The 12297-nt window shown below is 44.9% G+C and overlaps 16 non-coding genes across 16 annotated transcripts; all 16 read right to left on the minus strand.

The window, feature by feature from the left end:
* Positions 1-409: 409 nt before the first annotated feature.
* LOC143457559 (U2 spliceosomal RNA) lies at positions 410-602 on the minus strand. The gene has a single exon (XR_013117250.1). It is a non-coding gene; the product is annotated as a U2 spliceosomal RNA (small nuclear RNA).
* A 583-nt stretch (positions 603-1185) lies between these two features.
* LOC143457560 (U2 spliceosomal RNA) lies at positions 1186-1378 on the minus strand. Its single transcript, XR_013117251.1, has one exon. It is a non-coding gene; the product is annotated as a U2 spliceosomal RNA (small nuclear RNA).
* A 583-nt stretch (positions 1379-1961) lies between these two features.
* LOC143457561 (U2 spliceosomal RNA) lies at positions 1962-2154 on the minus strand. Its single transcript, XR_013117252.1, has one exon. It is a non-coding gene; the product is annotated as a U2 spliceosomal RNA (small nuclear RNA).
* A 583-nt stretch (positions 2155-2737) lies between these two features.
* On the minus strand, positions 2738-2930 carry LOC143457562 (U2 spliceosomal RNA). Its single transcript, XR_013117253.1, has one exon. It is a non-coding gene; the product is annotated as a U2 spliceosomal RNA (small nuclear RNA).
* A 583-nt stretch (positions 2931-3513) lies between these two features.
* On the minus strand, positions 3514-3706 carry LOC143457563 (U2 spliceosomal RNA). The gene has a single exon (XR_013117254.1). It is a non-coding gene; the product is annotated as a U2 spliceosomal RNA (small nuclear RNA).
* A 583-nt stretch (positions 3707-4289) lies between these two features.
* LOC143457564 (U2 spliceosomal RNA) lies at positions 4290-4482 on the minus strand. Its single transcript, XR_013117255.1, has one exon. It is a non-coding gene; the product is annotated as a U2 spliceosomal RNA (small nuclear RNA).
* A 582-nt stretch (positions 4483-5064) lies between these two features.
* Positions 5065-5257, minus strand: LOC143457565 (U2 spliceosomal RNA). The gene has a single exon (XR_013117256.1). It is a non-coding gene; the product is annotated as a U2 spliceosomal RNA (small nuclear RNA).
* Positions 5258-5840: 583 nt separating this feature from the next.
* Positions 5841-6033, minus strand: LOC143457566 (U2 spliceosomal RNA). The gene has a single exon (XR_013117257.1). It is a non-coding gene; the product is annotated as a U2 spliceosomal RNA (small nuclear RNA).
* Positions 6034-6616: 583 nt separating this feature from the next.
* LOC143457568 (U2 spliceosomal RNA) lies at positions 6617-6809 on the minus strand. The gene has a single exon (XR_013117259.1). It is a non-coding gene; the product is annotated as a U2 spliceosomal RNA (small nuclear RNA).
* A 583-nt stretch (positions 6810-7392) lies between these two features.
* Positions 7393-7585, minus strand: LOC143457569 (U2 spliceosomal RNA). Its single transcript, XR_013117260.1, has one exon. It is a non-coding gene; the product is annotated as a U2 spliceosomal RNA (small nuclear RNA).
* Positions 7586-8169: 584 nt separating this feature from the next.
* Positions 8170-8362, minus strand: LOC143457570 (U2 spliceosomal RNA). The gene has a single exon (XR_013117261.1). It is a non-coding gene; the product is annotated as a U2 spliceosomal RNA (small nuclear RNA).
* Positions 8363-8945: 583 nt separating this feature from the next.
* On the minus strand, positions 8946-9138 carry LOC143457572 (U2 spliceosomal RNA). The gene has a single exon (XR_013117262.1). It is a non-coding gene; the product is annotated as a U2 spliceosomal RNA (small nuclear RNA).
* A 583-nt stretch (positions 9139-9721) lies between these two features.
* On the minus strand, positions 9722-9914 carry LOC143457573 (U2 spliceosomal RNA). Its single transcript, XR_013117263.1, has one exon. It is a non-coding gene; the product is annotated as a U2 spliceosomal RNA (small nuclear RNA).
* A 584-nt stretch (positions 9915-10498) lies between these two features.
* On the minus strand, positions 10499-10691 carry LOC143457574 (U2 spliceosomal RNA). Its single transcript, XR_013117264.1, has one exon. It is a non-coding gene; the product is annotated as a U2 spliceosomal RNA (small nuclear RNA).
* Positions 10692-11274: 583 nt separating this feature from the next.
* LOC143457575 (U2 spliceosomal RNA) lies at positions 11275-11467 on the minus strand. The gene has a single exon (XR_013117265.1). It is a non-coding gene; the product is annotated as a U2 spliceosomal RNA (small nuclear RNA).
* Positions 11468-12050: 583 nt separating this feature from the next.
* Positions 12051-12243, minus strand: LOC143457576 (U2 spliceosomal RNA). The gene has a single exon (XR_013117266.1). It is a non-coding gene; the product is annotated as a U2 spliceosomal RNA (small nuclear RNA).
* Between the last annotated feature and the right edge of the window lie 54 nt (positions 12244-12297).

A 12297-nucleotide genomic window follows, 5' to 3' on the forward strand; every position in this document is an offset into this window, starting at 1 on the left:
ACCGTGACAGTGGAGATATTTTGTGTCTATCCCGTGGAGGCCATTTCTTGCATTTTTCAGCTTTTTGCTATCAAACTGGGAAATACCCTAAAACGATCGCTTTCATTAGTACTCACAACAAATGTAGTAACAGCAGCAGCAGCACAGTTGACTTGAAGAAACTTTCACAAGATAAATCGGGGATTTATCCATTTTATCAAACCATTCCTGCTGTCACACAGGGCCGACAGTCAATTTCTCATTTTACCGGTGACGCAGGTGTACAACATTTATCCCATAGACATTAGTCGATCATCGATCAATCCATCCGCCCATCGTCTTTTTTTTTTTTTTTTTTTTTTCCTCCTCCTCCTCTTCTTCTTCTTTTCTTCAGACTACTTTAATACAAACAAGAGTATCCCACCAGGGTGGGAGATGGGCCGAAGCAGCAGGTACTGCAATAGCTGCACAACCCTCAAACGAGCAGGCGCAAGCGCCTAGCGTCGTTCACCGTTCAAAAATCCGTTTAATCGAAGAGCAGTTCAATGAACTGCGTCCCAGGGATTAAACTGAGAAGAACAGATACTACACTTGATCTTAGCTCTTGAGAGCCGAGAAGCGATACCTCTACATCTTCCCGGACTCTTTTTATTCTTCTCAAAATCCTCCTCGACCTCCAAACGTTCCTATATCGCCCGCCACAAGACGCCAAACTGACGAACTCAACCAGCCAGCAGACAGACGACAATCTTCTGGCCGCCGCCCAGTCACATGATTTGCTGCTTGATGGTTATTGGACCGTGACAGTGGAGATATTTTGTGTCTATCCCGTGGAGGCCATTTCTTGCATTTTTCAGCTTTTTGCTATCAAACTGGGAAATACCCTAAAACGATCGCTTTCATTAGTACTCACAACAAATGTAGTAACAGCAGCAGCAGCACAGTTGACTTGAAGAAACTTTCACAAGATAAATCGGGGATTTATCCATTTTATCAAACCATTCCTGCTGTCACACAGGGCCGACAGTCAATTTCTCATTTTACCGGTGACGCAGGTGTACAACATTTATCCCATAGACATTAGTCGATCATCGATCAATCCATCCGCCCATCGTCTTTTTTTTTTTTTTTTTTTTTTCCTCCTCCTCCTCTTCTTCTTCTTTTCTTCAGACTACTTTAATACAAACAAGAGTATCCCACCAGGGTGGGAGATGGGCCGAAGCAGCAGGTACTGCAATAGCTGCACAACCCTCAAACGAGCAGGCGCAAGCGCCTAGCGTCGTTCACCGTTCAAAAATCCGTTTAATCGAAGAGCAGTTCAATGAACTGCGTCCCAGGGATTAAACTGAGAAGAACAGATACTACACTTGATCTTAGCTCTTGAGAGCCGAGAAGCGATACCTCTACATCTTCCCGGACTCTTTTTATTCTTCTCAAAATCCTCCTCGACCTCCAAACGTTCCTATATCGCCCGCCACAAGACGCCAAACTGACGAACTCAACCAGCCAGCAGACAGACGACAATCTTCTGGCCGCCGCCCAGTCACATGATTTGCTGCTTGATGGTTATTGGACCGTGACAGTGGAGATATTTTGTGTCTATCCCGTGGAGGCCATTTCTTGCATTTTTCAGCTTTTTGCTATCAAACTGGGAAATACCCTAAAACGATCGCTTTCATTAGTACTCACAACAAATGTAGTAACAGCAGCAGCAGCACAGTTGACTTGAAGAAACTTTCACAAGATAAATCGGGGATTTATCCATTTTATCAAACCATTCCTGCTGTCACACAGGGCCGACAGTCAATTTCTCATTTTACCGGTGACGCAGGTGTACAACATTTATCCCATAGACATTAGTCGATCATCGATCAATCCATCCGCCCATCGTCTTTTTTTTTTTTTTTTTTTTTTCCTCCTCCTCCTCTTCTTCTTCTTTTCTTCAGACTACTTTAATACAAACAAGAGTATCCCACCAGGGTGGGAGATGGGCCGAAGCAGCAGGTACTGCAATAGCTGCACAACCCTCAAACGAGCAGGCGCAAGCGCCTAGCGTCGTTCACCGTTCAAAAATCCGTTTAATCGAAGAGCAGTTCAATGAACTGCGTCCCAGGGATTAAACTGAGAAGAACAGATACTACACTTGATCTTAGCTCTTGAGAGCCGAGAAGCGATACCTCTACATCTTCCCGGACTCTTTTTATTCTTCTCAAAATCCTCCTCGACCTCCAAACGTTCCTATATCGCCCGCCACAAGACGCCAAACTGACGAACTCAACCAGCCAGCAGACAGACGACAATCTTCTGGCCGCCGCCCAGTCACATGATTTGCTGCTTGATGGTTATTGGACCGTGACAGTGGAGATATTTTGTGTCTATCCCGTGGAGGCCATTTCTTGCATTTTTCAGCTTTTTGCTATCAAACTGGGAAATACCCTAAAACGATCGCTTTCATTAGTACTCACAACAAATGTAGTAACAGCAGCAGCAGCACAGTTGACTTGAAGAAACTTTCACAAGATAAATCGGGGATTTATCCATTTTATCAAACCATTCCTGCTGTCACACAGGGCCGACAGTCAATTTCTCATTTTACCGGTGACGCAGGTGTACAACATTTATCCCATAGACATTAGTCGATCATCGATCAATCCATCCGCCCATCGTCTTTTTTTTTTTTTTTTTTTTTTCCTCCTCCTCCTCTTCTTCTTCTTTTCTTCAGACTACTTTAATACAAACAAGAGTATCCCACCAGGGTGGGAGATGGGCCGAAGCAGCAGGTACTGCAATAGCTGCACAACCCTCAAACGAGCAGGCGCAAGCGCCTAGCGTCGTTCACCGTTCAAAAATCCGTTTAATCGAAGAGCAGTTCAATGAACTGCGTCCCAGGGATTAAACTGAGAAGAACAGATACTACACTTGATCTTAGCTCTTGAGAGCCGAGAAGCGATACCTCTACATCTTCCCGGACTCTTTTTATTCTTCTCAAAATCCTCCTCGACCTCCAAACGTTCCTATATCGCCCGCCACAAGACGCCAAACTGACGAACTCAACCAGCCAGCAGACAGACGACAATCTTCTGGCCGCCGCCCAGTCACATGATTTGCTGCTTGATGGTTATTGGACCGTGACAGTGGAGATATTTTGTGTCTATCCCGTGGAGGCCATTTCTTGCATTTTTCAGCTTTTTGCTATCAAACTGGGAAATACCCTAAAACGATCGCTTTCATTAGTACTCACAACAAATGTAGTAACAGCAGCAGCAGCACAGTTGACTTGAAGAAACTTTCACAAGATAAATCGGGGATTTATCCATTTTATCAAACCATTCCTGCTGTCACACAGGGCCGACAGTCAATTTCTCATTTTACCGGTGACGCAGGTGTACAACATTTATCCCATAGACATTAGTCGATCATCGATCAATCCATCCGCCCATCGTCTTTTTTTTTTTTTTTTTTTTTTCCTCCTCCTCCTCTTCTTCTTCTTTTCTTCAGACTACTTTAATACAAACAAGAGTATCCCACCAGGGTGGGAGATGGGCCGAAGCAGCAGGTACTGCAATAGCTGCACAACCCTCAAACGAGCAGGCGCAAGCGCCTAGCGTCGTTCACCGTTCAAAAATCCGTTTAATCGAAGAGCAGTTCAATGAACTGCGTCCCAGGGATTAAACTGAGAAGAACAGATACTACACTTGATCTTAGCTCTTGAGAGCCGAGAAGCGATACCTCTACATCTTCCCGGACTCTTTTTATTCTTCTCAAAATCCTCCTCGACCTCCAAACGTTCCTATATCGCCCGCCACAAGACGCCAAACTGACGAACTCAACCAGCCAGCAGACAGACGACAATCTTCTGGCCGCCGCCCAGTCACATGATTTGCTGCTTGATGGTTATTGGACCGTGACAGTGGAGATATTTTGTGTCTATCCCGTGGAGGCCATTTCTTGCATTTTTCAGCTTTTTGCTATCAAACTGGGAAATACCCTAAAACGATCGCTTTCATTAGTACTCACAACAAATGTAGTAACAGCAGCAGCAGCACAGTTGACTTGAAGAAACTTTCACAAGATAAATCGGGGATTTATCCATTTTATCAAACCATTCCTGCTGTCACACAGGGCCGACAGTCAATTTCTCATTTTACCGGTGACGCAGGTGTACAACATTTATCCCATAGACATTAGTCGATCATCGATCAATCCATCCGCCCATCGTCTTTTTTTTTTTTTTTTTTTTTTCCTCCTCCTCCTCTTCTTCTTCTTTTCTTCAGACTACTTTAATACAAACAAGAGTATCCCACCAGGGTGGGAGATGGGCCGAAGCAGCAGGTACTGCAATAGCTGCACAACCCTCAAACGAGCAGGCGCAAGCGCCTAGCGTCGTTCACCGTTCAAAAATCCGTTTAATCGAAGAGCAGTTCAATGAACTGCGTCCCAGGGATTAAACTGAGAAGAACAGATACTACACTTGATCTTAGCTCTTGAGAGCCGAGAAGCGATACCTCTACATCTTCCCGGACTCTTTTTATTCTTCTCAAAATCCTCCTCGACCTCCAAACGTTCCTATATCGCCCGCCACAAGACGCCAAACTGACGAACTCAACCAGCCAGCAGACAGACGACAATCTTCTGGCCGCCGCCCAGTCACATGATTTGCTGCTTGATGGTTATTGGACCGTGACAGTGGAGATATTTTGTGTCTATCCCGTGGAGGCCATTTCTTGCATTTTTCAGCTTTTTGCTATCAAACTGGGAAATACCCTAAAACGATCGCTTTCATTAGTACTCACAACAAATGTAGTAACAGCAGCAGCAGCACAGTTGACTTGAAGAAACTTTCACAAGATAAATCGGGGATTTATCCATTTTATCAAACCATTCCTGCTGTCACACAGGGCCGACAGTCAATTTCTCATTTTACCGGTGACGCAGGTGTACAACATTTATCCCATAGACATTAGTCGATCATCGATCAATCCATCCGCCCATCGTCTTTTTTTTTTTTTTTTTTTTTCCTCCTCCTCCTCTTCTTCTTCTTTTCTTCAGACTACTTTAATACAAACAAGAGTATCCCACCAGGGTGGGAGATGGGCCGAAGCAGCAGGTACTGCAATAGCTGCACAACCCTCAAACGAGCAGGCGCAAGCGCCTAGCGTCGTTCACCGTTCAAAAATCCGTTTAATCGAAGAGCAGTTCAATGAACTGCGTCCCAGGGATTAAACTGAGAAGAACAGATACTACACTTGATCTTAGCTCTTGAGAGCCGAGAAGCGATACCTCTACATCTTCCCGGACTCTTTTTATTCTTCTCAAAATCCTCCTCGACCTCCAAACGTTCCTATATCGCCCGCCACAAGACGCCAAACTGACGAACTCAACCAGCCAGCAGACAGACGACAATCTTCTGGCCGCCGCCCAGTCACATGATTTGCTGCTTGATGGTTATTGGACCGTGACAGTGGAGATATTTTGTGTCTATCCCGTGGAGGCCATTTCTTGCATTTTTCAGCTTTTTGCTATCAAACTGGGAAATACCCTAAAACGATCGCTTTCATTAGTACTCACAACAAATGTAGTAACAGCAGCAGCAGCACAGTTGACTTGAAGAAACTTTCACAAGATAAATCGGGGATTTATCCATTTTATCAAACCATTCCTGCTGTCACACAGGGCCGACAGTCAATTTCTCATTTTACCGGTGACGCAGGTGTACAACATTTATCCCATAGACATTAGTCGATCATCGATCAATCCATCCGCCCATCGTCTTTTTTTTTTTTTTTTTTTTTTCCTCCTCCTCCTCTTCTTCTTCTTTTCTTCAGACTACTTTAATACAAACAAGAGTATCCCACCAGGGTGGGAGATGGGCCGAAGCAGCAGGTACTGCAATAGCTGCACAACCCTCAAACGAGCAGGCGCAAGCGCCTAGCGTCGTTCACCGTTCAAAAATCCGTTTAATCGAAGAGCAGTTCAATGAACTGCGTCCCAGGGATTAAACTGAGAAGAACAGATACTACACTTGATCTTAGCTCTTGAGAGCCGAGAAGCGATACCTCTACATCTTCCCGGACTCTTTTTATTCTTCTCAAAATCCTCCTCGACCTCCAAACGTTCCTATATCGCCCGCCACAAGACGCCAAACTGACGAACTCAACCAGCCAGCAGACAGACGACAATCTTCTGGCCGCCGCCCAGTCACATGATTTGCTGCTTGATGGTTATTGGACCGTGACAGTGGAGATATTTTGTGTCTATCCCGTGGAGGCCATTTCTTGCATTTTTCAGCTTTTTGCTATCAAACTGGGAAATACCCTAAAACGATCGCTTTCATTAGTACTCACAACAAATGTAGTAACAGCAGCAGCAGCACAGTTGACTTGAAGAAACTTTCACAAGATAAATCGGGGATTTATCCATTTTATCAAACCATTCCTGCTGTCACACAGGGCCGACAGTCAATTTCTCATTTTACCGGTGACGCAGGTGTACAACATTTATCCCATAGACATTAGTCGATCATCGATCAATCCATCCGCCCATCGTCTTTTTTTTTTTTTTTTTTTTTTCCTCCTCCTCCTCTTCTTCTTCTTTTCTTCAGACTACTTTAATACAAACAAGAGTATCCCACCAGGGTGGGAGATGGGCCGAAGCAGCAGGTACTGCAATAGCTGCACAACCCTCAAACGAGCAGGCGCAAGCGCCTAGCGTCGTTCACCGTTCAAAAATCCGTTTAATCGAAGAGCAGTTCAATGAACTGCGTCCCAGGGATTAAACTGAGAAGAACAGATACTACACTTGATCTTAGCTCTTGAGAGCCGAGAAGCGATACCTCTACATCTTCCCGGACTCTTTTTATTCTTCTCAAAATCCTCCTCGACCTCCAAACGTTCCTATATCGCCCGCCACAAGACGCCAAACTGACGAACTCAACCAGCCAGCAGACAGACGACAATCTTCTGGCCGCCGCCCAGTCACATGATTTGCTGCTTGATGGTTATTGGACCGTGACAGTGGAGATATTTTGTGTCTATCCCGTGGAGGCCATTTCTTGCATTTTTCAGCTTTTTGCTATCAAACTGGGAAATACCCTAAAACGATCGCTTTCATTAGTACTCACAACAAATGTAGTAACAGCAGCAGCAGCACAGTTGACTTGAAGAAACTTTCACAAGATAAATCGGGGATTTATCCATTTTATCAAACCATTCCTGCTGTCACACAGGGCCGACAGTCAATTTCTCATTTTACCGGTGACGCAGGTGTACAACATTTATCCCATAGACATTAGTCGATCATCGATCAATCCATCCGCCCATCGTCTTTTTTTTTTTTTTTTTTTTTTCCTCCTCCTCCTCTTCTTCTTCTTTTCTTCAGACTACTTTAATACAAACAAGAGTATCCCACCAGGGTGGGAGATGGGCCGAAGCAGCAGGTACTGCAATAGCTGCACAACCCTCAAACGAGCAGGCGCAAGCGCCTAGCGTCGTTCACCGTTCAAAAATCCGTTTAATCGAAGAGCAGTTCAATGAACTGCGTCCCAGGGATTAAACTGAGAAGAACAGATACTACACTTGATCTTAGCTCTTGAGAGCCGAGAAGCGATACCTCTACATCTTCCCGGACTCTTTTTATTCTTCTCAAAATCCTCCTCGACCTCCAAACGTTCCTATATCGCCCGCCACAAGACGCCAAACTGACGAACTCAACCAGCCAGCAGACAGACGACAATCTTCTGGCCGCCGCCCAGTCACATGATTTGCTGCTTGATGGTTATTGGACCGTGACAGTGGAGATATTTTGTGTCTATCCCGTGGAGGCCATTTCTTGCATTTTTCAGCTTTTTGCTATCAAACTGGGAAATACCCTAAAACGATCGCTTTCATTAGTACTCACAACAAATGTAGTAACAGCAGCAGCAGCACAGTTGACTTGAAGAAACTTTCACAAGATAAATCGGGGATTTATCCATTTTATCAAACCATTCCTGCTGTCACACAGGGCCGACAGTCAATTTCTCATTTTACCGGTGACGCAGGTGTACAACATTTATCCCATAGACATTAGTCGATCATCGATCAATCCATCCGCCCATCGTCTTTTTTTTTTTTTTTTTTTTTTTCCTCCTCCTCCTCTTCTTCTTCTTTTCTTCAGACTACTTTAATACAAACAAGAGTATCCCACCAGGGTGGGAGATGGGCCGAAGCAGCAGGTACTGCAATAGCTGCACAACCCTCAAACGAGCAGGCGCAAGCGCCTAGCGTCGTTCACCGTTCAAAAATCCGTTTAATCGAAGAGCAGTTCAATGAACTGCGTCCCAGGGATTAAACTGAGAAGAACAGATACTACACTTGATCTTAGCTCTTGAGAGCCGAGAAGCGATACCTCTACATCTTCCCGGACTCTTTTTATTCTTCTCAAAATCCTCCTCGACCTCCAAACGTTCCTATATCGCCCGCCACAAGACGCCAAACTGACGAACTCAACCAGCCAGCAGACAGACGACAATCTTCTGGCCGCCGCCCAGTCACATGATTTGCTGCTTGATGGTTATTGGACCGTGACAGTGGAGATATTTTGTGTCTATCCCGTGGAGGCCATTTCTTGCATTTTTCAGCTTTTTGCTATCAAACTGGGAAATACCCTAAAACGATCGCTTTCATTAGTACTCACAACAAATGTAGTAACAGCAGCAGCAGCACAGTTGACTTGAAGAAACTTTCACAAGATAAATCGGGGATTTATCCATTTTATCAAACCATTCCTGCTGTCACACAGGGCCGACAGTCAATTTCTCATTTTACCGGTGACGCAGGTGTACAACATTTATCCCATAGACATTAGTCGATCATCGATCAATCCATCCGCCCATCGTCTTTTTTTTTTTTTTTTTTTTTTCCTCCTCCTCCTCTTCTTCTTCTTTTCTTCAGACTACTTTAATACAAACAAGAGTATCCCACCAGGGTGGGAGATGGGCCGAAGCAGCAGGTACTGCAATAGCTGCACAACCCTCAAACGAGCAGGCGCAAGCGCCTAGCGTCGTTCACCGTTCAAAAATCCGTTTAATCGAAGAGCAGTTCAATGAACTGCGTCCCAGGGATTAAACTGAGAAGAACAGATACTACACTTGATCTTAGCTCTTGAGAGCCGAGAAGCGATACCTCTACATCTTCCCGGACTCTTTTTATTCTTCTCAAAATCCTCCTCGACCTCCAAACGTTCCTATATCGCCCGCCACAAGACGCCAAACTGACGAACTCAACCAGCCAGCAGACAGACGACAATCTTCTGGCCGCCGCCCAGTCACATGATTTGCTGCTTGATGGTTATTGGACCGTGACAGTGGAGATATTTTGTGTCTATCCCGTGGAGGCCATTTCTTGCATTTTTCAGCTTTTTGCTATCAAACTGGGAAATACCCTAAAACGATCGCTTTCATTAGTACTCACAACAAATGTAGTAACAGCAGCAGCAGCACAGTTGACTTGAAGAAACTTTCACAAGATAAATCGGGGATTTATCCATTTTATCAAACCATTCCTGCTGTCACACAGGGCCGACAGTCAATTTCTCATTTTACCGGTGACGCAGGTGTACAACATTTATCCCATAGACATTAGTCGATCATCGATCAATCCATCCGCCCATCGTCTTTTTTTTTTTTTTTTTTTTTTCCTCCTCCTCCTCTTCTTCTTCTTTTCTTCAGACTACTTTAATACAAACAAGAGTATCCCACCAGGGTGGGAGATGGGCCGAAGCAGCAGGTACTGCAATAGCTGCACAACCCTCAAACGAGCAGGCGCAAGCGCCTAGCGTCGTTCACCGTTCAAAAATCCGTTTAATCGAAGAGCAGTTCAATGAACTGCGTCCCAGGGATTAAACTGAGAAGAACAGATACTACACTTGATCTTAGCTCTTGAGAGCCGAGAAGCGATACCTCTACATCTTCCCGGACTCTTTTTATTCTTCTCAAAATCCTCCTCGACCTCCAAACGTTCCTATATCGCCCGCCACAAGACGCCAAACTGACGAACTCAACCAGCCAGCAGACAGACGACAATCTTCTGGCCGCCGCCCAGTCACATGATTTGCTGCTTGATGGTTATTGGACCGTGACAGTGGAGATATTTTGTGTCTATCCCGTGGAGGCCATTTCTTGCATTTTTCAGCTTTTTGCTATCAAACTGGGAAATACCCTAAAACGATCGCTTTCATTAGTACTCACAACAAATGTAGTAACAGCAGCAGCAGCACAGTTGACTTGAAGAAAACTTTCACAAGATAAATCGGGGATTTATCCATTTTATCAAACCATTCCTGCTGTCACACAGGGCCGACAGTCAATTTCTCATTTTACCGGTGACGCAGGTGTACAACATTTATCCCATAGACATTAGTCGATCATCGATCAATCCATCCGCCCATCGTCTTTTTTTTTTTTTTTTTTTTTTCCTCCTCCTCCTCTTCTTCTTCTTTTCTTCAGACTACTTTAATACAAACAAGAGTATCCCACCAGGGTGGGAGATGGGCCGAAGCAGCAGGTACTGCAATAGCTGCACAACCCTCAAACGAGCAGGCGCAAGCGCCTAGCGTCGTTCACCGTTCAAAAATCCGTTTAATCGAAGAGCAGTTCAATGAACTGCGTCCCAGGGATTAAACTGAGAAGAACAGATACTACACTTGATCTTAGCTCTTGAGAGCCGAGAAGCGATACCTCTACATCTTCCCGGACTCTTTTTATTCTTCTCAAAATCCTCCTCGACCTCCAAACGTTCCTATATCGCCCGCCACAAGACGCCAAACTGACGAACTCAACCAGCCAGCAGACAGACGACAATCTTCTGGCCGCCGCCCAGTCACATGATTTGCTGCTTGATGGTTATTGGACCGTGACAGTGGAGATATTTTGTGTCTATCCCGTGGAGGCCATTTCTTGCATTTTTCAGCTTTTTGCTATCAAACTGGGAAATACCCTAAAACGATCGCTTTCATTAGTACTCACAACAAATGTAGTAACAGCAGCAGCAGCACAGTTGACTTGAAGAAACTTTCACAAGATAAATCGGGGATTTATCCATTTTATCAAACCATTCCTGCTGTCACACAGGGCCGACAGTCAATTTCTCATTTTACCGGTGACGCAGGTGTACAACATTTATCCCATAGACATTAGTCGATCATCGATCAATCCATCCGCCCATCGTCTTTTTTTTTTTTTTTTTTTTTTCCTCCTCCTCCTCTTCTTCTTCTTTTCTTCAGACTACTTTAATACAAACAAGAGTATCCCACCAGGGTGGGAGATGGGCCGAAGCAGCAGGTACTGCAATAGCTGCACAACCCTCAAACGAGCAGGCGCAAGCGCCTAGCGTCGTTCACCGTTCAAAAATCCGTTTAATCGAAGAGCAGTTCAATGAACTGCGTCCCAGGGATTAAACTGAGAAGAACAGATACTACACTTGATCTTAGCTCTTGAGAGCCGAGAAGCGATACCTCTACATCTTCCCGGACTCTTTTTATTCTTCTCAAAATCCTCCTCGACCTCCAAACGTTCCTATATCGCCCGCCACAAGACGCCAAACTGACGAACTCAACCAGCCAGCAGACAGACGACAATCTTCTGGCCGCCGCCCAGTCACATGATTTGCTGCTTGATGGTTATTGGACCGTGACAGTGGAGATATTTTGTGTCTATCCCGTGGAGGCCATTTCTTGCATTTTTCAGCTTTTTGCTATCAAACTGGGAAATACCCTAAAACGATCGCTTTCATTAGTACTCACAACAAATGTAGTAACAGCAGCAGCAGCACAGTTGACTTGAAGAAACTTTCACAAGATAAATCGGGGATTTATCCATTTTATCAAACCATTCCTGCTGTCACACAGGGCCGACAGTCAATTTCTCATTTTACCGGTGACGCAGGTGTACAACATTTATCCCATAGACATTAGTCGATCATCGATCAATCCATCCGCCCATCGTCTTTTTTTTTTTTTTTTTTTTTTCCTCCTCCTCCTCTTCTTCTTCTTTTCTTCAGACTACTTTAATACAAACAAGAGTATCCCACCAGGGTGGGAGATGGGCCGAAGCAGCAGGTACTGCAATAGCTGCACAACCCTCAAACGAGCAGGCGCAAGCGCCTAGCGTCGTTCACCGTTCAAAAATCCGTTTAATCGAAGAGCAGTTCAATGAACTGCGTCCCAGGGATTAAACTGAGAAGAACAGATACTACACTTGATCTTAGCTCTTGAGAGCCGAGAAGCGATACCTCTACATCTTCCCGGACTCTTTTTATTCTTCTCAAAATCCTCCTCGACCTC

This window comes from Clavelina lepadiformis, chromosome 4 (assembly GCF_947623445.1).
Source record: "Clavelina lepadiformis chromosome 4, kaClaLepa1.1, whole genome shotgun sequence".
NCBI lineage: Eukaryota > Metazoa > Chordata > Ascidiacea > Aplousobranchia > Clavelinidae > Clavelina > Clavelina lepadiformis.